The sequence below is a fragment of the Triticum aestivum genome, chromosome 7A (genome assembly GCF_018294505.1).
Source record: "Triticum aestivum cultivar Chinese Spring chromosome 7A, IWGSC CS RefSeq v2.1, whole genome shotgun sequence".
Classification (NCBI taxonomy): Eukaryota; Viridiplantae; Streptophyta; class Magnoliopsida; order Poales; family Poaceae; genus Triticum; species Triticum aestivum.
In genome coordinates this window covers 702,936,574-702,961,504 of record NC_057812.1, presented here as the reverse complement: position 1 = coordinate 702,961,504, position 24,931 = coordinate 702,936,574, and positions in this window count along the sequence as shown.

Genomic DNA, 24,931 nt, shown 5'->3' with positions numbered 1-24,931 from the left:
ACTTGGATTTCCAAGTTGAGGCCAGGTTCTTTCATTCCTTGTCAAATCTTGCATATGCATCACACATCGCATCCCGCTTAGCATACCATGATTGCATCATGTTGTTCGAGCATTTGCATGTGGTTGATTGTGTTCCTTTTTCTTGTTTGTATTGTATGGGTAGAGCCGGGAGACGAGTTCGCTAACGAGGAGCCCGTTGAGTTTTCTTTTGAGGATCCAGTCAACTCTGACAACTTTGCAGGCAAGATGATCATACCCTCGGAATCACTTCTATCTTTACTTTGCTAGATGCTTGCTTTTTTGCTATGCCTATGCTACGATGCCTACCACTTGCTTATCATGCCTCCCAAATTGCCATGTCAAACCTCTAAACCACCATGTCCTAGCAAACCGTTGATTGGCTATGTTACCGCTTTGCTCAGCCCCTCTTATAATGTTGCTTGTTGCAGGTGAAGATTGGAGACTGTTCCTTGTTGGAACATTATTTTCTTGTTGGGATATCATTATATTATCTTGTTATCTTAATGCATCTATATACTTGGTAAAGGGTGGAAGGCTCGGCCTTTTGCCTAGTGTTTTGCTCCACTCTTGCCGCCGTTGTTTCCGTCATATCGGTGTTATGTTCCCAGATTTTGCGTTCCTTACACGGTTGGGTAATAATGGGAACCCCTTGACAAATCGCCTTGAATAAAACTTCTCCAGCAATGCCCAACCTTGGTTTTACCATTTGCCATCTAGCCTCTTTTTCCCTTGGGTTTCCGGAGCCCGAGGGTCATCTTTATTTAAACCCTCGTGGGCTAGTGCTCCTCTGAGTGTTGGTCCAAACTAGAGTCCTATGCAGCGCCCCCTCGGGGAAACTCGAGGTTTGGTTTTAGTTGTACGTAGTGTTCATCTGAGTGTGCCCTGAGAACGAGTGAGGGAGTCCTGGATTAGGGGGTGTTCGGGTAGCCGGACTATACCTTCAGCCGGACTCCAGGACTATGAAGATACAAGATTGAAGACTTCGTCCCGTGTCCGGATGGGACTTTCCTTGGCGTGGAAGGCAAGCTTGGCGATGCGGATATCCAAGATCTCCTACCATTGTAACCGACTTTGTGTAACCCTAACCCTCTCCGGTGTCCATATAAACTGGAGGGTTTTAGTCCGTAGGACAACTTCATCATACAACAATCATACCATAGGCTAGCTTCTAGGGTTTAGCCTCCTTGATCTCGTGGTAGACCTACTCTTGTACTATCCATATCATCAATATTAATCAAGAAGGACGTAGGGTTTTACCTCCATCAAGAGGGCCCGAACCTGGGTAAAACATCGTGTTCCTTGCCTCCTATTACCATCCGGCCTAGACGCACAGTTCGGGACCACCTACCCAAGATCCGCCGGTTTTGACACCGACATTGGTGCTTTCATTGAGAGTTCCTCTGTGTCGTCGCCTTTAGGCCCGATGGCTCCTTCGATCATCAACAACGATGCAGTCCAGGGTGAGACTTTTCTCCCCGGACAGATCTTCGTCTTCGGTGGCTTCGCACTTCGGGCCAAGTCGCTTGGCCACCTTGAGCAGATCGAAAGCTACGCCCCTGGCCATCAGGTCAGGTTTGGAAGCCTAAACTACATGGCTGACATCCGCGGGGACTTGATCTTCAACGGATTCGAGCCACAGCCAAGCGTGCCGCACTGTCTCGATGGGCATGATATAGCTCTACCGCCGAACAGCGCCTTGGAGGCCGCACACACATCGGTTCCGACCATTGATTCGGAGCCTACTACGCCGATCGAGGATCAGCAGTTGGACGCTGCCTCAGGGGCTGCGATCTCAGAGGCGATCGAGCCGAACTCCAGCCCCGCACTCCGCATGGCCCGTGACTCCAAGGAGCCAGATTCTTTTCCGAACTCCGAGCCCCCCGCGCCCCTGACGATCGAATACGATTGGGCGCCGATAATGGAGTTCACCGCCGCAGACATCTTTCAGCACTCGCCCTTCGGCGACATCCTGAATTCACTAAAGTCTCTCTCTTTATCAGGGGCGCCTTGGCCGGATAACGGTCAGCAAGGATGGGATTAGGATGATGAAGAAATTCAAAACCCACCCACCACCCACTTCGTAGCCACTGTCGACGACTTAACCGACATGCTCGACTTCGACTCCGAAGACATCGACGGTATGGATGACGATGCAGGAGACAACCAAGAACCAACGCCTATAGGGCATTGGACAGCCACCTCATCTCATGATGTGTACATGGTGGATACCCCTAAAGGAAGCAACAACGAGGAAAACGGGGATGGAAAGAGGGACCGATCTCTCGAAAAACAATCAAAGCGTCGGCGTAAACGCCGACCCAAGCCCCGCCTCGATAAAGACCCAGCCATAGAGCGGGATGAGCCGGTAGACGACGAGCATGCCTTAGAGCAACCGTCCCAACAGGACAACCCGGATAGAGAAACGGAACATCCCTCCCCCGGCGAAAATGGCATTTCGGACGACCCTACGCCGGACAAGCCCACGAAGCAGAAGAACCTCCACAAATGGCTCGTTGCAACCGCACGGAGCCTAAAAAAGCAGAAGCGGAAGCTAAAAGCTGCAGAAGATGCACTCAGGATCAGATGGAGTAATGTAATCAATACCGCAGACAAATACGGCGACAGTCGCCGCACTAAAAGCTATCCGAAGAGAAAGCTACTGCCTGAATTCGACGAGGAGGCCTTAGAGCCCTCGCATTCCAAAAGTGAGAAAGCCACACGGTTGGATAGACGACCCCATGGCCAGCATAAAGCGGCAAGCAGCGCCACACTTAAGCCAGCATGCGACCCACTTGGATTCAAATCATGGCCCAACCAGGTCCATTTACGGGCCAAGAAAGCAAGCTCTCGTAAGCAATACAATAAAGCCATTATCAGAATCCGGCACACCCAAATACAGGGGTGCCGCACACCCCCTATGTTTCTCCGATGAGGTCCTGGATTATGAATTTCTAGAGGGATTCAAACCTGTAAACATAGAGGCATATGATGGAACAACAGACCCTGGAGTCTGGATCGAGGATTATATCCTCCACATCCCCTGGTTCTATGACCAAGGAGGAGGCTGGCGTCTTGGCATGTGGCCACGTCAGAATTCTTGCGCGTACCTGACACTAGGGGCTTATACCTCAGAGCGTTACCTCGCCCACTCTCATAAAGACCGAATACCTTAGGGAGTGTTCGGCGTCGCGAGTTTGGCCTTATATGCATCAGCTCCGATTCATGATTTTGGTCAAATGTTGGGTTTCCCGGCTCCTGTGTTCTGCCGCCTTACGTTCCGCTCTATCGGCTAAGGCGGCACCAGGAGAACTACTGCGATTGTGCCCTGGTTCGGCCACTGTCATGATATGGAGAACTACTCCTCAGTAGAGAAAGCCGAAAACCGACTGTCATGATATGGCGTGAGACTGGTCAACCACTCGATGACTCTCCGGAATCTGTAGGATTCCTCCGCATTAACGAAGGTTCGTTTCCTGGCGAGGCACATACGCGCCCCGAATTCGGGCGAGCGCAGTCGCCACCAGGGGCTACCTAAATAGTCCCATTGTCAAGCTCCTATGGCTAAGTGAAAGTGTTAAAGCATTATAGTCCGGTTGCCTAGCTCACTGCGCTATCACCTCCTTTGTAGGACCAAGACGTTGGATTAAGTGTGAAAATGCGCCTTCTGCGAGAACCCCCGCACTATGTGCGTGGGGGCTGAAGCCAACAACTGCAATCTTTCAGATTTTGTATATATATCTTAAAACGGCCGCATAGGAGGTGTTCCAAATACTTGAAGGCACAAGTATAAAAGGCTACTACAATTCATCAAAATATTGCTTTATAATTACATATGCTATCAGAACATAGCATCCTTCGAGCACTCCGTCTCTATTACACGAGCGCCTTCAAGGACTTCCTGAAAATAGTGCTCGGAGGGTACTCGGCTTTTGTCCGAATCTCGGGATGCAACAACGGTGGTCTCCATCTCTGCCCAGTATGTCTTGACACGGGGAAGAGCCATCCATGCGCCCTCTATGCATGCTGACCTCTTCATCGCATTAATACGTGGCACCGCATCAAGGAATTGCTACACCAAGTTGAAATAACTCTTCGGCTCCGATCTCCCCGGCCACAGATGACCCATGACGTACTTCATGGTGAGTCCGTATAATCTATTCAGTTCGGCCCATTGAGCCAGACGATCGTCCACTGCCAGTGGACGCTCTGGATTCTAGAACTGCGACCAGAAAAGCCTTTCCACTTCGCGATCTTCTCGATCTCGAAAGTATTCGATCGCATCAGCAGCACTCGCTACCAAATCCAGATAGGTGTCCTCCGCACTCCACATCCGGTCCAACGGAGCAAACTTCGGATTGCAAAACTTCCTCCGGAGCATAAAGGGCTTTCTAGCCGCAATCTGTCCGGCCTGACGTAGCTCCTCCTTCGCAGCTCTCATCACAAAGCGAGCGTCCTTGGCATCAGCAAAAACCTTCTCTAAGTCCGTCTGTCTCGCCCGGTCATATTTCTCAAGAAACTTGCAACGGTCAGCAGCACTTTTTAACTTCACGGCCATCATGGCCATCTCCTTCTTGCTTCAGCAGTGAGCAGCCTGTTCGGCCCTCAACTCTTCAAGGGCCTTCTCGGTAGCCGCATCACTTTTCCTGGCTTGTTCCTTAGCTTAGGCAAGTTCCGCCTGAAGACTCTCCACGGCGGCCGCACCATCTGCGTCAAGCAGACACATTGTAAGATACTGGCATAAAGCTCCTCTTACCAGATGCCGCTCGAGGAATTGCATACCTTGAGCCTCATCAAGCCGCTCGTTGACGAGCGCGATGTTGGCATCTACCACGTCAAGTTGCCGCTTTAGTTCGGCAAAATCATCAGTTCGGCTCGATTTCGGACACTTCGCCACCTTTATACAAAGGCGACATTTTAGACCTAGGATTATGATCCTCTGCGCGCCGTCAATTTTGACAACGCACAGAGTCTCAGGGGCTACTATCTACACAGGGCGCATCTTGTTTATGCGCAACTGACAAAGAAGTACATTATCAAACGTACCTCAAAACCCGTTAGCAAACTTCTGACGGCCTCATGCAATCCGCTTTCCGCGGACGAAATCCTTCCAATCACCGTACCCATCAATGCACGGTGCTCCTCTGAGATAGAAGCTCACCCCAGCAGAATCATCAGCTCCTTCGACTGTGCATCGGATGGTGCCAAACTCGTCCTATGACCTCCATCGAAGGCCGGACGCGGAGAACCTTGGGGGGACATATGGCTACCTTCCACCCCTACCGGATTCGGAGAAACCCTCCGCGAGGACACCTCAGGGTCGCCTGCCTCGCCAGGCGGTACGGCAGGGGAGGCGTTCCACTCTCCATCATCTCCGGAAGAAGATCCCCCGAAGACGAGCTCTGCTGAGAAGGGCTGAGATCCGAGCTACAAAGTAAAATTTCGGTTAATCTTCTCAGATAAAAAGCAAGGATTTCTCTCATCCCTCTAAAGGAAAATCTTTCTCTACTTACGGCTCACTGGAGGGCTGATCCCTTTGAGGGCGTAGTTCGGCCGAGGATCTCCCCGACGTCGGACCCTCTGACGAGGACTTTTTCCCCCACTTTGAGGCCATGGTCTCTGGCTCGTCAGAGGCGGCCCTCTTCTTCCCCTTAGGAGAGGAATTGTTGGTTCTTCCCTTCGGAGCAGCCTCCTTCGAGGAGGCCATAGTTTCCTTGTCCTCCCCCTCACTTTCCTCCAAAGGCATGATCTTCAACATCCTGACTAGCACGGGATCCGGCCTGGTCTCAGGAAGGGGAGCCGGACACCTGATCAGCTTTGCCTTCGCTATCCACTCCTGTTTAAAAGGACAACTCTTTTAGGGGCCAATTTATGACAATTTTATGGATAGCGAGTCCGGGCACAAGGTTACTTACTTGAGTATCCGGGCGATTGCAGCTTAAACCTGTGTCCTCGGTCAAATCCGGACACATTGCTTGTGATCCGAAGAACATTTTATACATCTCCACGGGCGTTGCACCCATAAAATGCTGGAGAGCTCGTGGTCCCTCCGGATTAAACTCCCACAGACGAAGGGAGCGATGTTTGCCGGGCAGTGTTTGGCGAATCAGCATGACCTGCGTCACCTTGACCAGGTTGAGGTCTCTTTCTAAGAGATCCCTAATGCGGTCCTGCAACAAGGGCACATCTTTGGATAACCCCCAATCTAATCCTTTGTTGACCCATGACGCTAGCCGTGGTGGGGGACCCGAGCGAAAGGCAGGAGGCACCACCCACTTGGTGCTCCTGGGAGCGGTGATATAGAACCACTCTCGTTGCCACAAGCCGAGCTCCTCTTGAAAGGAGCCCTCGGGCCATGGAGCATCAGCATTCTTACTTATGATAGCGCCTCCGCACTCTGCGTGCCGTCCCTCGATCATCTTCAGCTCCACTCCAAAAGTCTTGAGCCATAATCCGAAGTGAGGAGTAACATGGAGGAATGCTTCGCACACAATGATGAATGAGGAAATGTGGAGGATGGACTCCAGAGCTAAGTCACGAAATTCCAGCCCATAATATAACATCAGCCCCCTCACGAAGGGATCCATCAGGAAGCCTAACCCCCGAAGGAAGTGCGACATGAACACTATGCTCTCACCGGGCTGGGGACTGGGAATAGCCTGCCTTTGAGCAGGCAACCTACGCAAAATTTCGGCGGTCAAGAACTTTAGCACGTCCTCCTCCGTAACGGAGGAGGGAATCCATCGGCCTTGAAGGTCAGAACCGGACATTGTTAAAGGTCCGAAGCGCCTGGAATCTGGAGCCTAGGGTGTTGGAACTCGAGGCGACGGGCGAACTTGTTTTGAGATTGGAGAAAAGGAGTAAGGCCTTGGTCTCTTTATAAGAGGTTGAATACCAGGAGCCGTCCCCGTAACCGTTTGGGACTCGCCTTTAATCGAGAAGACATGCTAACGGGCACGATTGGGTTACCCACGTCCGTATTGATGAGAATCCCGTAAATAAAGGGGACACGATCTCTGCGTTGACAAGACGTGCCAAGGAAACCGCCTCGCAAAACACGCTGAGGTGGAAAAGTGAAAACGATTCAAATAAAGTCTTGGCCGTAGTGTGATGTCACGCTGCGGAATACGTCAGCGGATTAGATTTGTGTTAATATTATTCTCTCTGTGGCAATACGTGGAAACTTATTTTGCAGAGCCGGACACTACTCTTGGTGTTTACAAACTTTTATGAAGAATTTGGAGGAGGAACCCGCCTTGCAATGCCAAAGACAATCTACGCGCCGGACTCATCGTCATTGAAGCCTGGTTCAGGTCCTAGATTAGGGGGTGTTCGGGTAGCTGGACTATACCTTCAGCCGGACTCCAGGACTATGAAGATACAAGATTGAAGACTTCGTCCTATGTCCGGATGGGACTTTCCTTGGCGTGGAAGGCAAGCTTGGCGATGCGGATATTCAAGATCTCCTACCATTGTAACCGACTTTGTGTAACCCTAACCCTCTCCGGTGTCTATATAAACCGGAGGGTTTTAGTCCGTAGGACAACTTCATCATACAACAATCATACCATAGGCTAGCTTCTAGGGTTTAGCCTCCTTGATCTCGTGGTAGATCTACTCTTGTACTATCCATATCATCAATATTAATCAAGGAGGACGTAGGGTTTTACCTCCATCAAGAGGGCCCGAACCTAGGTAAAACATCATGTTCCTTGCCTCCTGTTACCATCCGGCCTAGACGCATAGTTCAGGACCCCCTACCTGAGATCCGCCGGTTTTGACACCGACAACGAGATATGTGCAGCTCGTGTCGGGATTTGTCGGCACATTCGGGCGGTGTTGCTGGATTTGTTTAAACTTGTCGAAGTGTATTGTAGAACCGGGATACTGAGTCTGATCGGAATGTCACGGGAGAAGGTATATCCTTCGTTGACCGTGAGAGCTTGTCATGGGCTGAGTTGGGACTCCCCTGCAGGGATTTGAACTTTCGAAAGCCGTGCCCGCGGTTATGGGCAGATAGGAATTTGTTAATGTCCGATTGTAGATAACTTGAACCTAAACTTAATTAAAATGAATCAACTGTGTGAGTTACTATGATGGTCTCTTCTCGGCGGAGTTCGGGAAGTGAACACGGTGTTGGAGTAATGCTTGCCGCAGGTTGTTCTCTAGTTATTCGTTCGAGCCTTGCCTTCTCTTCTCGCTCTCTTTTGCGAACAGGTTAGACACCATATATGCTAGTCGCTTGCTGCAGATCCACATATTACCTTGCCTTACCTATAAGCTTTAATAGTCTTGATCACGAGGGTGCGAGATTGTTGAGTCCCTGTGGCTCACAGATTACTTCCAAACCAGATGCAGGGCCAGACGACTCCGTTCCAGATGATGCGCTTGAGCTCAAGTGGGAGTTCGACGAGGACTCACGACGTTACTATGTGTCTTTCCCTGATGATCAGTAGTGGTGCCCAGTTGGGGCGATCGGGACCGTGTCGCATGTTGGGTTGATCTTTTATTTTGGCACCATAGTCGGCCCATGAGTGATTGCATGATGTAATGCTATTTATGTACTTTGTTTGACGTGGCGAGTGTAAGCCAACTATGTACCTTCCCCATTTATTATCTATTTACATGGGATGTTGTGAAGATTGCCTTACTTGCGACATTGCTTTCAATGCGGTTATGCCTCTAAGTCGTGCTTCGACACGTAGGAGATATAGCCGCATCGAGGGCGTTACAAGTTGGTAATCAGAGCCTTCCCCAACCTTAGGAGCCCCCACTGCTTGATAGTTTTTAGCAGCCGTTGTTGAGTCTAGAAAAATGTTTTGAGTCATTTAGGAATTATATATCAGAGAGTTTAGGAATTCTTTTTACTCCCCAGTCCCTTCATCGCTCTGGTAAGGCATCCTGACATAGAGTTTTGACTCTTCTCTTCTCAAATTTCACTAAAAAAATTTAGGATCACGCGGGTATCTTGGAATCGTTCGGATCGATTTGTGACGAGAACATTGTTCTTGGTGCCTCCTATCATTTAGGGGTTGTGGCAGTGTCCCAGGGAGTTGAGCTCCGAGGTGTTGTCGTCACAATTTTAACGTTATAGTTCTGGAATACCTGAGTTTAGTTCGCTGACATCGAAAATCTCTTTTATGCAGTTGTTGGTGAGATAACCTCGACGCCACCCAGTACTGGGGTGGGAGTTCGGGAGTATTGCCATAACTTGTATAACATATGCTTTTCGAAGGTTGAGGTAGATGGTTTCCGAAGTTTTTCTCGGTTATGTGTTGAAGGATGGATACAGCTGGATGTAGGATTTGCTAGATTTGGGTGAGATATTATGCTTCCCCTGTATCCCCAACACCTGATTGCATAACCGGAAAGGTTCGGGAGTTTCATAGGTGGGAATTCTGGTAGCTCTAGTTCTTCTTCCACGGATATTTGGTTTGAGATTGGGATTTCTTACCGAGTATTCGTTCTTGATCCGTACCTTGTTGATTTATTCCTCTACCTAAATTCTAAGTGGCTTATCAATTTATGGATATGTGACCATTTCAAGTGGAACGCATTCGTTCTTATGTTCGGATGTGAGGACTTTATGTTGCAATTTCAACCCGCTTGATTCAGCTTCAATTTTATCTGTCAATGTGCTAACGGATGTCACCCTCTTCAGGATGGCTCCCGCTAAGAGCAGCAATCAGAATCAGAATCAGGATCCGCCACCACCTCCACCTCCTCCGGAGGAATGGCAAGCTGTGATGGCCGCTACCAATGCAAACACGCAGTTGATCATGCAAATTCTTCAAGAGCGCAACCAAGGCAACCAAGGCAACCAGGGCAACAATCAGAATCACTTTGCTACACTCAACTAGTTCCTTGCTAACCAGCCAAAGACCTTCAACAATTGTGTTGAGGCAACTGATGCCGACGATTGGCTTGTGGACTTATGCAAGCATTTCGAGTGCAGTAACGTCATGCCTGAGGACTTTGTCAAGTTCGCTTCATTCCAACTCAAAGACCAAGCTGCAGAATGGTTCTTGCAGTACAAGGATTCCAGAGGAGGCCGTGTGATTACCTGGGATGAATTCCGTCAAGACTTCAAAGCTCATCATATTCCTCAGAGCGTGGTTGAAAGCAAGCATGAGGAATTCCGCAACCTGAAGCAAGGCTCTATGTCTGTCTATGACTACAACAAGTTGTTTCAGAAGCTCGCCCGCTTTGCTAAGCAGGACGTCCCTGTTGAGAAGAGCATGATATACCAGTTCAGGGGTGGTCTCAGAGAGGAAATCCAGCTAGCTCTTGTTCTCTTTGCACCCTTGAGGTACGATGAGTTCTACAACATGGCATTGAAGCAACAGGCTGCTCAACTAAAGTGTGATGCTTCCAAGAAGCGAGTCAGAGATGCTACTCCTTCTTCCTCTACCCAAGTGGCCAAGCAACAGAAGTATTGGCTTCCTCCTCCTCCATTCCATCAGCCGTATCAGAAGAGCAAAGGTGGCAGTGGATCTTCCCACCCACCCAACCCTGGCTTTCAGAACAATACTTCGTCTCAAGCTCCAAGATCGAGTGCTCCGTATCACCATCCGCTTTCAGAGGTCACGTGCAACAAGTGCCAACAGAAGGGTCACTATGCCAACAAATGCTTCAACCTGAGGCGTCTCCCTCCTCCTCCTCCTGTGAGATCGGCAAGTACAGCTGTGGTCAAGCACAACCCCAAGCACGCCAAGGTCAACATGATGAACGCAGCTCAGGCAGAGGACTTGTCAGATGTCATCATGGGTAACCTTCCTGTTAACGATATTCATGCAAGAGTTCTTTTTGACACCGGTGCATCGCATTGTTTCATTTCCAAACCTTTTGCATCAAAGTATGAGTGTGATTATCAGTATCTGCAAAGTTCCTTGCAAATCATGTCACCGGGCAAGCAAATGACAGCTAATACCTGCATCCCGGATGTTACTATCACGTTGGGCGACTACAAATTTCTAGCTTCTCCTATTGTTCTGGGCGAGTCGAATATTGATCTTATTCTCGGAATGGATTGGCTTTCTAAGCACAAGGCGCATCTTGATTGTGCAGCCAGGCAGATTCAATTGACTCATTCGTCTGAGGATGTAATTGTCTTTGCCACTCGTGATGATACAATCTGTCTGTTTTCTCTTAATGAGATGGGTGAACTAGATGCCATCTCGCAAATTCCTGTCGTTTGCGAATATCAAGACGTCTTTCCAGAAGAGCTTCTAGGAATGCCTCCGCACCGGCCGGTGGAATTCGTCATCGATCTTGAGCCTGGCACGGAACCTGTTTGCAAGCATCCTTACAAGCTCAGACCTGAAGAGTTGAAGGAGCTGAAGAAGCAACTCGATATTCAAGAACGAATGGGTCTCATCCGACCTAGTTCCTCTCCGTGGGGTTGTGGAGTACTCTTTGTGAGGAAGAAGGATGGAACGGACCGACTTTGTGTTGACTACCGTCCATTGAACAAGAAGACTATCAAGAACAAATACCCACTTCCCAACATCAACGAGCTGTTCGAACAACTCAAAGGTGCCCAAGTATTCTCCAAGCTTGATCTCCATATGGGTTATCACCAGATTCGAATCCGTGAGCAAGATATTCCCATGACGGCTTTCAGGACAAGCTATGGTTCATATGAATACACTATCATGTCTTTTGGCCTCGTCAACGCTCCTCCGACTTTCTCTCACATGATGAACTTCATCTTCAACGCCTACACCAATGACCTTGTGTTGGTCTATCTCAACGACATTCTGGTCTTTTTGAAGAACAAGGAAGATCATGCCAAGGACTTGCGTTTGGTACTCGATAAGCTCAGGGAACACCAGTTCTATGCCAAGTTCTCAAAGTGCGAGTTTTGGCTCGATGAGGTTCTTTATCTTGGGCATATCATCTCTGCCAAGGGCATTGCGGTGAATCCTGAGAAGGTGTCTGTAATTGTGAATTGGGAACCACCTCAGAACGTGAAGCAACTCGGTAGCTTCCTCGGTCTCGCAAGCTACTATCGAAGGTTCGTTGAGAACTTTTCAAAGATCGCGAAGCCTCTTTCAAACCTTCTCCAGAAGCACGTCAAGTACATTTGGTCTCCGGAATGTGACATCGCTTTCAACACTTTGAAAGAGACATTGGTCACTGCTCCAGTTCTGACTCCTCCTGATGAATCCAAACCGTTCGAGGTCTTCTACGATGCCTCTCTCCAAGGTCTTGGTGCAGTGTTGATGCAAGAGAAGAAAGTTGTGGCTTATACCTCTCGCCAGTTGAAGCCCAACGAGAAGAACTACCTCACTCATGACCTCGAGTTGGCGGCAGTTGTGCATGCTCTTTTGACTTGGAGACATCTGTTATTGGGAAGAAAAGTGGACATCTTCACTGACCACAAGAGTCTCAAGTACATCTTCACTCAGCCTAATCTCAACCTCAGGCAGACTCGATGGGTCGAAATGATTCAAGAGTTTAATCCGAGTATCGAGTATACTCCAGGCAAGGCCAATGTGATTGTTGATGCATTGAGCAGGAAGGCTTATTGCAGCAGTTTGATTCTCGAGCCGTATCAACCCGAGCTTTGTGAAGCTTTCCGCAAACTTAATCTGCAAGTTGTTCCTCAAGGTTTCCTCGCCAACCTTCAAGTCTCTCCTACCTTGGAAGACCAGATTCGCCAAGCTCAGCTTCTTGATGCTATGGTGAAGAAGGTGAAGATTGGGATTGCCAAGAGTCAACCCAAGTACAAGTGCTACCGCCTTGATGACAAGGACAATCTCTTCTTCGAGGATCGTATTGTTGTGCCCAAGGGTGATCTTCGTAAGGTTATCATGAACGAGGCTCACAATTCACTCCTCTCCATCCACCCTGGGAGCACGAAGATGTATCAGGACCTCAAGCAGGCTTATTGGTGGACTCGAATGAAGCGCGAGATTGCTCAGTTCGTGAATGAATGTGATGTCTGCAGAAGAGTGAAGGCAGAAAACCAAAGGCCAGCTGGTCTCCTCCAACCTCTTGCCATTCCAGAATGGAAGTTTGACTGCTTTGAGATGGACTTCGTGACTGGGTTTCCAAAGTCCAAGCGTGGCAATGATGCTATATTCGTTGTCATCGACAAACTCACTAAAGTGGCTCACTTTCTTCCTATCAAAGAGTCAATCACTGCAACTCAATTGGCGGAGCTCTATACCTCTCGGATTGTCTCGCTGCACGGTATTCCACAGGTGATCTCTTCAAATCGTGGCAGCATCTTTACCTCCAAGTTTTGGGATTCTTTTCAGAAGGCCATGGGCACCAACATCCGCTTCAGCACAGCTTTCCATCCTCAAAGTAGCGGTCATGTCGAGCGTGTCAATCAGATTCTTGAAGATATGCTCAGGGTTTGTGTGATCTCCTTCGGCATGAAGTGGGAAGATTGTCTTCCATATGCTGAATTCTCCTACAACAACAGTTTTCAAGCAAGTTCGGGCAAGGCCCCATTCAAAATTCCGTATGGCAAGAAGTGCCGTACCCCTCTCAACTGGTCTGAAACCGGTGAACGTCAACTTCTGGGAAATGACTTAATCACAGAGGCAGAGGAAATGTGCAAAGTCATTCGAGATAACCTCAAAGCAGCGTAGTTGCGCCAGAAGAGCTACTATGATAGTAAGCACCGTGATTTGGCTTTCGAGATCGGAGATCATGTTTACCTCCGCGTCTCTCCAATGAAAGGTACTCGTCGCTTCGGTATAAAAGGGAAGCTTGCCCCTAGATACGTGGGACCTTTCAAGATCGTCAGCAAGAGAGGCGATCTTGCCTATCAACTCAAGCTTCCTTCAAACTTTGCAAATGTGCATGACGTGTTCCATGTCTCTCAGCTCCGCAAGTGCTTCAAAACTCCTGACCGCACCGTCAACTTCGAAGACATTGATCTCCAAGAAGATTTCTCTTATCGTGAGCACCCCGTGGCGATTCTTGAAGAGACTGAACGCAAGACTCGAAATAAGTCAATCAAATTCCTCAAAGTCAAGTGGTCGCACCATTCCGACCGTGAAGCCACCTGGGAACGCGAGGATCACCTTCGTTCTGATTACCCGGTGTTTTTCCAGTCCTAGATCTCGGGATGAGATCCTTTCATAGTGGTGGAGTGTTGTAACACCCCGGATGTGATTTACCTAATATGTAATCCAACTCTTGCCGTTTCCGGCGTTAAGTTATTTTATTTTCTCGGGTTCATGTTTTTGTCTCTGTGTGTTGTTGTCGTTGTCATGCATCTCATATCATGTCATCATGTGCATTGCATTTGCATACATGTTCATCTCATGCATCCGAGCATTTTCCCCATTGTCCGTTTTGCATTCCGGCGCTCCGTTCTCCTCCGGTGGTCATTTCTACCTTGTTTTCGTGTGTGGGGGTTAAACATTTCCGGATTGGACCGAGACTTGCCAAGCGGCCTTGGTTTACTACCGGTAGACCGTCTGTCAAGTTTCGTACCATTTGGACTTCGTTTGATGCTCCGACGGTTAACCGAGGGACTGAGAAGACCTCGTGTGTGTTGCAGCCCAACACCCCTCCAATTTGGCCCAAAACCCACTAAAACCTTCTCCATCTTCTAGAGTGTTCAATCACGATCGTGTGGCCGAAAACCGCACCTCATTTGGACACTCCTAGCTCCTCCTCTTCCTACAAAAAGGCCCTTCATCCTCCTCCACCCCCACTGCTATCCCCCCCAGTGCTAGTGTGCTCTCTCCCTTGTTCGCTAGGGAGAGATAGATTGCACCGGCGCGGAGAGGCCAAGTCGCGATGGTGGACACCGCCGTCTTTCTCAGATCCGGGGGTGAGTGAGGGAGGTGCGTCACTAGGGAGAGAGCACACTAGCACTCTCTCATCACCCAAGCACCTCCACCGCTGCCGTCACGCCACGGGCCTCCTGCAATCTGCCATCGTCGGTTCTGTTCAAGGGGGATCTGGCCGTTGACTGCTAGTGCTTCCCCTCCCTAGGTGGTGAGTGTACTTTTCCCTCTCCGTCTCCCTCTCTACCCGTCCCCCATCCAGGGGCGGATCCAATGGGTGTTCCATGGGTGCCATGCCCCCCCTCCCCCATTGAAAATGCAAATTATATTTACTATATAGTAGTTAGGCTAATTTGTGTGTACTATCTGTGTTTAAATACGAGAGTATAAGCCTGGCACCCCCTCTAGTGCTATTCTAGATCCACCACTACCCCCATCAGTGCTATCATTTGTTGATTTGTTCCTTTTCCCTTTTCCATTCAGATCAGCCATAAGGCCCATATATAACTTGTGGTAGTACTTCTATCCAGCAAGGAGCGCTTTCGTTGGGAGCTCGAGCTCGAGAACGTAAGATATGGTTCCTGTAATAGGGTATTTTGTGCATTGTAGAGAGTGTATTAAACAATTTCAAAATTGTATTACTAATTCTTATAGTGAAAAAATAGATGTAAGGTCACGACAGATAGTTTTCTAGCAATTCTGTACTTGAATCGACAAAATCTGGTAGACATATAATCTAGTAGACATTTGTGAGTATGAAATTTGCTCCTCTTCTCTGATGATGACTTCGCCGGCAATTTTATTTTTCTTATATTGCTATATCATTTTGTGCTTCTAACGTTTTTCTGCACCATTCAAGCTAGTATGTTTTGCATCAAAAAATTAAAAGTGCACCACGCTTTTTCATCTAATATTCATCTATAGGTTGTATGCCTTTTATTTTATTAAACCTCCCTGGGCCATTCGTGAGAGGGAGGTTAAGGATTTCTTTTACAATGTAAATATTCAGTCTTTTGTAATGATTTTTGCAATAGCTTTTCTTGTGGGTTTGGCAATTATGTAAAGATAATTGACAATAGCACAAACTGACGAAGTTCTTGACCATGTTTGTGTAATTATGCTCTAGGTTGCAGTTCATTTACGTGGCATTGTAAGGATTTAAACATATTTATTCATGCCTCAAATTTATGTTGCCTTTTTTATTGAAAGCAAAGACTGCTTTCTCGTGACTCTTGTTTGAAAAGTTATGTCTCAGGTTGAATTAGCTCATGGTAAAAGTGGTTAATCTTACTCGTATGATCGCCTAAGCAGCGTTAGCAATGGACGCCATGGAGGCGTTTCTAGGTGCTCTGAGTACCAAGGTTGGTACTTCTGTCTTGTTAATGAGTTCACTGTAATCCAATTTACGGCATGGAAGATGTATTGTTTCATATGGATCTTTGTGGACGTTTCTCTAATGTGTTATTGTAATCCAATTTTGTTTCAAGCACACCAACTGAGTTTCAGATCTTTATTTTATATGGGTCCTAGATTTCCATTAAATCTCTCCCTAATAATAAAGCACGGGTTAAAACTACTGAGTTAAAATTGTAGTATATTCATCCACACATTTTTATTTTTGGTGGAAAGTAAATATAGGTAGAACATTCAGCAGTACAAACACAACTAGCTGAAGTCAGTGATATAAGTTATATTATGTTATGAAAATAGAACATCTAAAACACATGTGCTTTATGTGATGGCTTAGTTCCTCCCTGGTTTTCCTTTTTAAATTCATCCTAATTTACTAAACCTTCTAGTTCTGTTATCTGGGCTAGACCTCCACATGTGTGTTTTATGTGATGGTTTAGTTCCTCTAGAGATTACCTTGAAATTTGGAATTTCAAAGTCTTCCTGCGATTACTAATTACCAAGATATCATGTGGTGACCGTTGTTGTCGCAGTGATGTGGTGTAGTCAGCATGTGTTGTGCAGTTTAAGTTTTGGATGTCATGCCTGAGCTACTTTTTCTCTCCTCCTATGATTACTAATTATCCTAAAACACCAGAGCATGAGAAAAAGGAGGTGACCTTTTGTTATGCTCTTTTTTTGGCAAATGAACTTGGTTCTCTTTCTCTCTCCACCTTTAGATCGACAAAGTAGCATCTTACACCATAATTTAGCCGCACAAAACTTAAATCTGAGTTATATTGACGGTTCTCAACATTGTGGCACCGATCGACGCCTCCCCCCTCACACACACCCGTCGTTGAGTTCTTTCTGATTGCTTTAGTCTCCGTATCCTACCCATCAAATCCCAGTTATACTGATATGGAACTCGATCTCCTTGTAGAATTTTAGTTTTGCGTTTTGTTATATTTATAATGGGGCATCGTATTATTAACTTACTTTTATTATCCATACACTGAATGCAAATGAGGTAGTTTGTGTTTTTATTCTCTGTTTTGCACAAGTGGCGTGAAACTGTTTCCATGCTTTTTGTTATCTGGAAGCAACAGCAAGGATATATCATACATGAGGGTACTTAAAGTCCAGCTATGAAACAAAATAGCTTTTGAATACCAAACTCAAGAACCTACTTTTGTAAGTTGACTTTTAGTGCTGCCACTATCGTGAACTATATGCAGCATGGAGCACTCTAATTATTCTTCTGCATTGTTCTCTATCTCTACAACTACTGTAGAGCATGCTGAAGCGATGGCATGTATGACTTCATCTCAATACTATTTGGTACATAGTATATTGGTCCAAGCCTACTTGCTATAAATGCCTGATTTTAATGGATTTTGTTCATGGATTTGATTATGAAATCTAGAGTTTGTACCCTTCTGAGCCAAGTTCAACAGAGTATATCATCCAGTACTGGCAGTTTCAATTATCATGGTGTATTAAAGTCAAAGCTAAACCCACTATGAACTACTAGAAATCTGTACATCTACTGAAAGAGTCACACACACACACACACACACATATATATATAGTTTTCAGTTGTATGTTTTTTGGAACAAGTGTTGGAATATGGGCAAACATACAAAGTAAATGATGCATTTCCTTTCGAATGGATAGACAAAAAGTGGGCGGAGGGCTTCTATGGCACATCCATGGCTACTGCTGGAAGTTGATTGTTGGTCTTCATTTCCTGAAATGCTATTTTTATAGATTAGGCACATGTATTCCTCATTTTGTGCTGTTGTGTGTGCACAGTGCACATGTGAATTCTGCCTGCATTCAATTTCATAAATTAATTGAGCATTCTAATAATTGAGACTTCTTTAACTTCTGTAGGGCGCAAACATAAGGATTGGACTCACAATGAAGCATGAAGCCAGCGATCCGCTTTAACTGGATGTCTCATGCTTTCATTTTTTTGGCTGTCCTTCTGTAAATCTGGTGTATGGTGTCTTGGTGCTTAGAACAGGCTGAAGTGTATGTATGTGACAATTAGTTAATGAAATAAAAAATGTTTGGTGCACCTGATGTATGTTGTCTTGGTGATTATGCTTTAGAACACATGACCTATATGTACGCAACAATTAGTACCATATGTTAACTACGGTTGTGGTTTCCCAACCAAAATGTTGATCAAATATTGGTCTTTTTTGAGAGATGATCAAATATTGGCTGGCAAAAGTGAACATGGTCTGGTTGTTGGTCGGCAAAACAAACCCCGTCTAACAGTCGGTCAGGAAAGGCTAACACCAAGCCCGACAAAATGTCGGTCGGGAAAGAATTACCCATCAGATGGTCAGTCGGGAAAGGCCAATGAATGCCCCAACAGACTATTGGTCGGGAAAGGCCCATGGCAGGCCCAACAGACTGTTGGTCGGGAAAAATAACCCTTAGCCATCAAGCAATCGGTGGGGAAAGACATGTCAGTCGGGAATGGGCTTTCCCGTCTGGACTTTCCCCAACAAACATGATCGGTGGGCAATAGTGTTTCCCAACCGACTGTTTGTTGGTGGAAGCTGTATTTCTGACCAACCTGGCTGTCAAGAATGTAGTGCTATGGTGTAGTGGAGCCCACGCGCCGCCCGCGTCTTCCTCCCTCGCCGCGCCGCACCAGGGAGCTCCTCGCCGCCCTTCGCCAACTCCGGCGGCCGGACCTCCTCGCCGCCCCTCGCCTCAAGTCCAGCAGCCGGGCCGCCGCACTCCTCGCCGGCCGGCGACGCCCGCGACCGCGCCGGCGACCGCGCCGCGCGACTCCGACCACCACCAACTCCACGCCCGCACCGCCTTCGGCCGACCCTTCCAACTCCGGCGAGGTCATCAAGTCCGGCCGGCGATCCTCAGCATCCGTGCGCTACAGTACCTCCCAGATCCAGATCTGAGACGGTTGACTTTCCTCCCAAAACCCTAATTATATTGCCATGTTCATCGTGCCGTAACTTTGCATCCATAGATCCGTTTCGGGCGTGTAGCATATCAAAATGTTCGTCTCAAAGAGCACATCATTTCATCTCATTGCATCATTTTCTTTTGAGTTCATCTTGATGCCCGAAATGTTGTTGGAACCGTGCTATTTGAGTTAATTGTCAGATCTGCTGCTCCAAATAGCTATTTGTCATTTTTGCCATGTTTAATGTGTGCATGATATGCCCCTGAACTCTACATGTGTTTTGTTATATGCTTTGCCATCTTTCCAGAGGTGCCATCCATGTATTTTTGTGATGTGTGTGGTGACTAGCACAATCTTGCAAAGTGGTGCATTCGTTAATGCTGATTTCAGGGACTTAGCAATTCCACTAAGTCCTTGATCTGTTTTTATCAATATGCCATATGTTCATGTTGTTTCCTAGTGATCCGTGCCTCTTCTGAGGATGATCGGTAAGGATGTTTTGTTAATCATGTAGTGCTCTATCCATCCATGTCTTTGTTTGCAATTATGGAGCACCCTAGCTTCAGTCAATCGAGCTCTACTTTTGCTATTTCGTGAATCTGGGCAGATTGTCTACTTGTTAGCGATTTTGCCGAGGATGTTGTAGTTGATCCGTGCATGCTATGTTGTTGTTCTTGCCATGTCTTGCTCTGTAGTGAGTGCGTCGAGCTCGTAAACATGCCTACTTGGTATCTGATTTGCATGCTCCAGTTTTTCTCTAAGTCTATGTTGTTGTTCTTGCCATGTCTTGCTCTGTAGTGAGCGCGTCGAGCTCGTAAACATGCCTACTTGGTATCTGATTTGCATGCTCCAGTTTTTCTCTAAGTCTGTGATCTGATTATGTTTTTGCCATGTTCACATGCTTGCAATTGTATTTTATGATCCCTTTTGGCTCAAGGTCACTAAGGGACGTTTGTTAAGCTCTTTGAGTAGCTCCATGCCATGCCTTATTTTGCCATGTTAAGTTCCTGTAGCATATAGTTTTCTTGCTCCAAAGTGTGCTACCTGATCTGAAATTCCAGACAAGTGTTAATTTCACTAAGTTTGAAATCTGTTTACCTATTGCACTTTTGTCATGCTTGTTTGAACCTATTAATGGATGAATTGGCCGTAGATCAGTGTACATCTCTTGTTAAGCTTCATGAATGGATCCCTGCCATGTATTTTGTTGCCATGTTTTAGTGTTGTAGCATGTTTAACTTGTTGCATTTACATGGCTACTTGCTGTTTATCGCAGACCGGTGCCATATTTGTTTTGCTTGCCATTTCTAAACCGTCCATCCGATTCCTGCGATCTTTATGTCGATTTCAACCGAAATCACCTCACCTTTCCAGTGGCACACTTGGATTTCCATGTTGAGGCCAGGTTCTTTCATTCCTTATCAAATCTTGCATATGCATCACATATCGCATCCCGCTTAGCATACCATGATTGCATCATATTGTTCGAGCATTTGCACGTGGTTGATTGTGTTCCTTTTGCTTGTTTGTCTTGTTTGGGTAGAGCCGGGAGACGAGTTCGCTAACGAGGAGCCCGTTGAGTTTGCTTTCGAGGATCCAGTCAACTCTGACAACTTTGCAGGCAACATGATCATACCCTCGGAATCGCTTCTATCTTTGCTTTGCTAGATGCTCGCTCTTTTGCTATGCCTATTCTATGATGCCTACCACTTGCTTATCATGCCTCCCAAATTGCCATGTCAAACCTCTAACCCACCATGTCCTAGCAAACCGTTGATTGGCTATGTTACCGCCTTGCTCAGCCCCTCTTATACCGTTGCTAGTTGCAGGTGAAGATTGGAGACCGTTCCTTGTTGGAATATTATTTTCTTGTTGGGATATCATTATATTATCTTGTTATCTTAATGCATCTATATACTTGGTAAAGGGTGGAAGGCTCGGCCTTTTGCCTAGTGTTTTGTTCCACTCTTGCCGCCCTAGTTTCCGTCATATCGGTGTTATGTTCCTGGATTTTGTGTTCCTTACGCAGTTGGGTAATAATGGGAACCCCTTGAAAAATCGCCTTGAATAAAACTTCTCCAGCAATGCCCAACCTTGGTTTTACCATTTTCCATCTAGCCTCTTTTTCCCTTGGGTTTCCGGAGCCCGAGGGTCATCTTTATTTAAACCCCCCCCCCCCCCGGGCCAGTGCTCCTCTGAGTGTTGGTCCAAACTAGAGTCCTGTGCAGCGCCCCCTCGGGGAAACTCGAGGTTTGGTTTTAGTTGTACGTAGTGTTCATCTGAGTGTGCCCTGAGAACGAGATATGTGCAGCTCCTATCGGGATTTGTCGGCACATTCGGGCGGGGTTGCTGGAGTTGTTTTAACTTGTCGAAGTGTCTTGTAGAACCGGGATACCGAGTCTGATCGGAATGTCTCGGGAGAAGGTATATCCTTCGTTGACTGTGAGAGCGTGTCATGGGCTAAGTTGGGACTCCCCTGCAGGGATTTGAACTTTCGAAAGCCATGCCCGCGGTTATGGGCAGATGGGAATTTGTTAATGTCTGGTTGTAGATAACTTGAACCTAAACTTAATTAAAATGAATCAACTGTGTGAGTTACCGTGATGGTCTCTTCTCGGCGGAGTCCGGGAAGTGAACACGGTGTTGGAGTAATGCTTGCGGCAGGTTGTTCTCTAGTTATTCGTTCGCGCCTTGCCTTCTCTTCTCGCTCTCTTTTGCGAACAGGTTAGACACCATATATGCTAGTCGCTTGCTGCAGCTCCACATATTGCTGAGTCCCTGTGGCTCACAGATTACTTCCTAACCAGATGCAGGGCCAGACGACTCCGTTCCAGATGATGCGCTTGAGCTCAAGTGGGAGTTCGACGAGGACTCACGACGTTACTATGTGTCTTTCCCTGATGATCAGTAGTGGTGCCCAGTTGGGGCGATCGGGACCGTGTCGCATGTTGGGTTGATCTTTTATTTTGGCACCGTTGTCGGGCCATGAGTGATTGGATGATGTAATGCTATTTATGTACTTTGTTTGACGTGGCGAGTGTAAGCCAACTATGTACCTTCCCCTTTTATTATCTATTTACTTGGGATGTTGTGAAGATTGCCTTACTTGTGACATTGCTTTCAATGCGGTTATGCCTCTAAGTCGTGCTTCGACACGTAGGAGATATAGCCGCATCGAGGGCGTTACACCTACATGGACAGGGTGTTATGTGTGAAAATCCTTGGACCCTTCGTATTCGTCTGACACGTGGGAGCCAGGGCGACGATGGCGCAGAAGCCGAAGGATATGACATTTAATGTAAAGCCGAACTGTTTGAAGAACTCACCTTACCAAGATCGAAGATAAAAAAGCCGAATAGTCCTTTGGTTCAGATACTTTGAAGACTGCGGAGGAGGAACCCGTGTTGCAATGCCGAAGACAATTTGCGCGCCGGACACATTGTCATTGAAGACTGGTTCAGGGGCTACTGAGGGAGTCCTGTATTAGGGGGTACTCGGGCGTCCGGGCTATGTGCACTGGTACAAAAAGGGCCTGTTGTCCCGGTTCGTAAGGGCCTTTTGTCCCGGTTCCTGAACCGGGACTAAAGGGTCAGTACTAATGCCCTGCCCCTTTAGTCCCGGTTCAATCCAGAACCGGGACTGATGGGCCCCCACGCGGCCTGTGCGCGGAGCCCAGGTAGGAGACCCTTTGGTCCCGGTTGGTGGCACCAACCGGGACCAATAGGCATCCACGCGTCAGCATTTCTGTGGCTGGGGTTTTTGTTTTTTTTGAAAGTGGGGGGGGGTTTGGGGTTTTGGGGGGTTAATTTAGGTGTTTCATATATTGTGTTAGCTAGTTATAATTAATAGACAGAAGTGTCCTCTCTTATGTCCGTGCTTGGTCGACGCTACGTACTATACATACGTATAGAGAGGACTAGACACGCTAGCTAGCTAGTAAGCAATCAAAGGAAACAGAAGATCGTCATGAACATATATGCATACAGAGAGAAGTGATATCGACCACCTCTCCTTCTCCGAGAGATTGGTCGAACAACAAGTTCTCGTATATCTATCCGACACTACCGGCTACATATATACAATAATTATCTCTTACAAATATAATCATACGGACTCATGCTCCATAGAGTATTCTCCATCTTCAGCGATCACGTGGTCAAGAAAGAATGCCGCCAATTCCTCTTGAATTGCTCGCATGAGAGCTGGTTCTAGGAGTTTATCCCGCTTCCGAAACATCTAATTTGAAGAAGGGGGTCAATACATATATATATGAATGAATGAAACTCAACACAAATGATGTTAATAAAATAAAATCGTGAATGTTGTTATTTATCATATTGTTCGTCAGTGTAGCCCCACTCACAGGTCGTGTGGCGGATGCACTCGCAAACGTAGTATCCACAGAAATCATTCCCTTTTTACTGCCACAACCACTTTACAAGAAATAGAGGTCAATCAAACTGATAAGCAAGAATGCCAATTCAATAGGAGATGCATGGGACATGCTACTATAGTACTTACTTTCGGGTGTCTAAATTGCAGCTTCTTCGGGAGTCCTGGAGCTTTTTTGGAGAATTTTTTCCAAACCCTGCCAGACAAAGAAAACAATTACTTGATATATCAGGAAATGAACGAAGTTGCCTATATGGTGGATAATGATCGATTTAACTTACTTCTCGAGCATTTGAGTCATGTCCGCATAGTCCTGGGGATCTTTTTGTTTTGAGTCTTAGACAGTTACTAGTCCCTGCTCAAGCTTAATCTCTAGGAGAATATAGTGGTAACTGCACACACATGCATAACTCATCAATTACATTACTATAACCTTGACTAATATATATAAGGGAAACCGAATACGCACAAGACAGTAACACTCACTTGAAGTTGTAAGGAAAGAGTATTATATCTTTGTTTTCATTTATTACCAACGATCGTAGCAAGTTGGCCTCGGTATGTGCGGCATGAAATCTAACATGATTTGCATCTATGAGATATGTGTTAATGAACCCAATATCACCAACTTGTCTTTTTCTCAATTCGGCGATCTTCAATCTGCATAATATAGTGAGGATGATTATAAATACATGCAATGAAAGAACTGAGCTATATAGAGAGACTTAATGACAGAAGTAGTACTACTTATAGACAGTAGCAGGTGACCGTTGTTTTATCGAGGGCCAATTGATTGAAAAACTGAAAGAACTCCTCAAATGGAACGGGCAACAGTTCAATTCCAATGAGGTCATGCTCCTTTTTAACTTTCACATACTAAGTACTCCTCCCCCCAGAGTCTTTGCAGATTTTCAAGTACCAATCATGCAATCTTCGCATCATCGTTGATAGAGATCTTTCATCTTTGACGAGAGGCTTCCTGTACTCGTATCTTTGTATCTGCACCTCCATGGGTTCATAATGTACATCGTTGGGCAGGTAATCGGCAAGATTGCTATAACCGGGCACCATCCTCGGATCATTAGCGACGTTGTCGCTAGGCACCTTGAGCGGGGGGCACGATTGCTTCGCTTGTTCGCCGAGCTGGGCAATTTGTTTCCCAGCTCGTCGTTCTTTCAGCCTTTGATCACTGACAGTACTTCCTGACCGCTCCGCTTTGGCAAATTCCTTTCCAATGCGGCATAGTTTCCTTTCGGTGGAGATTTGGGTGGTTTTGTCAGGGCAGCCAGAGTGCGCTTCACTTTCACCGGATCTACCTTCTCCTCCGGAGGTGGATGTCTCTTTGCTTTCAACCCTTAAAACCAGTCATCCACTTCGGTTTGTGCGATCTCGGCGTTCTCTCATATGGTAACTTCTCTGGAGTCTTCAG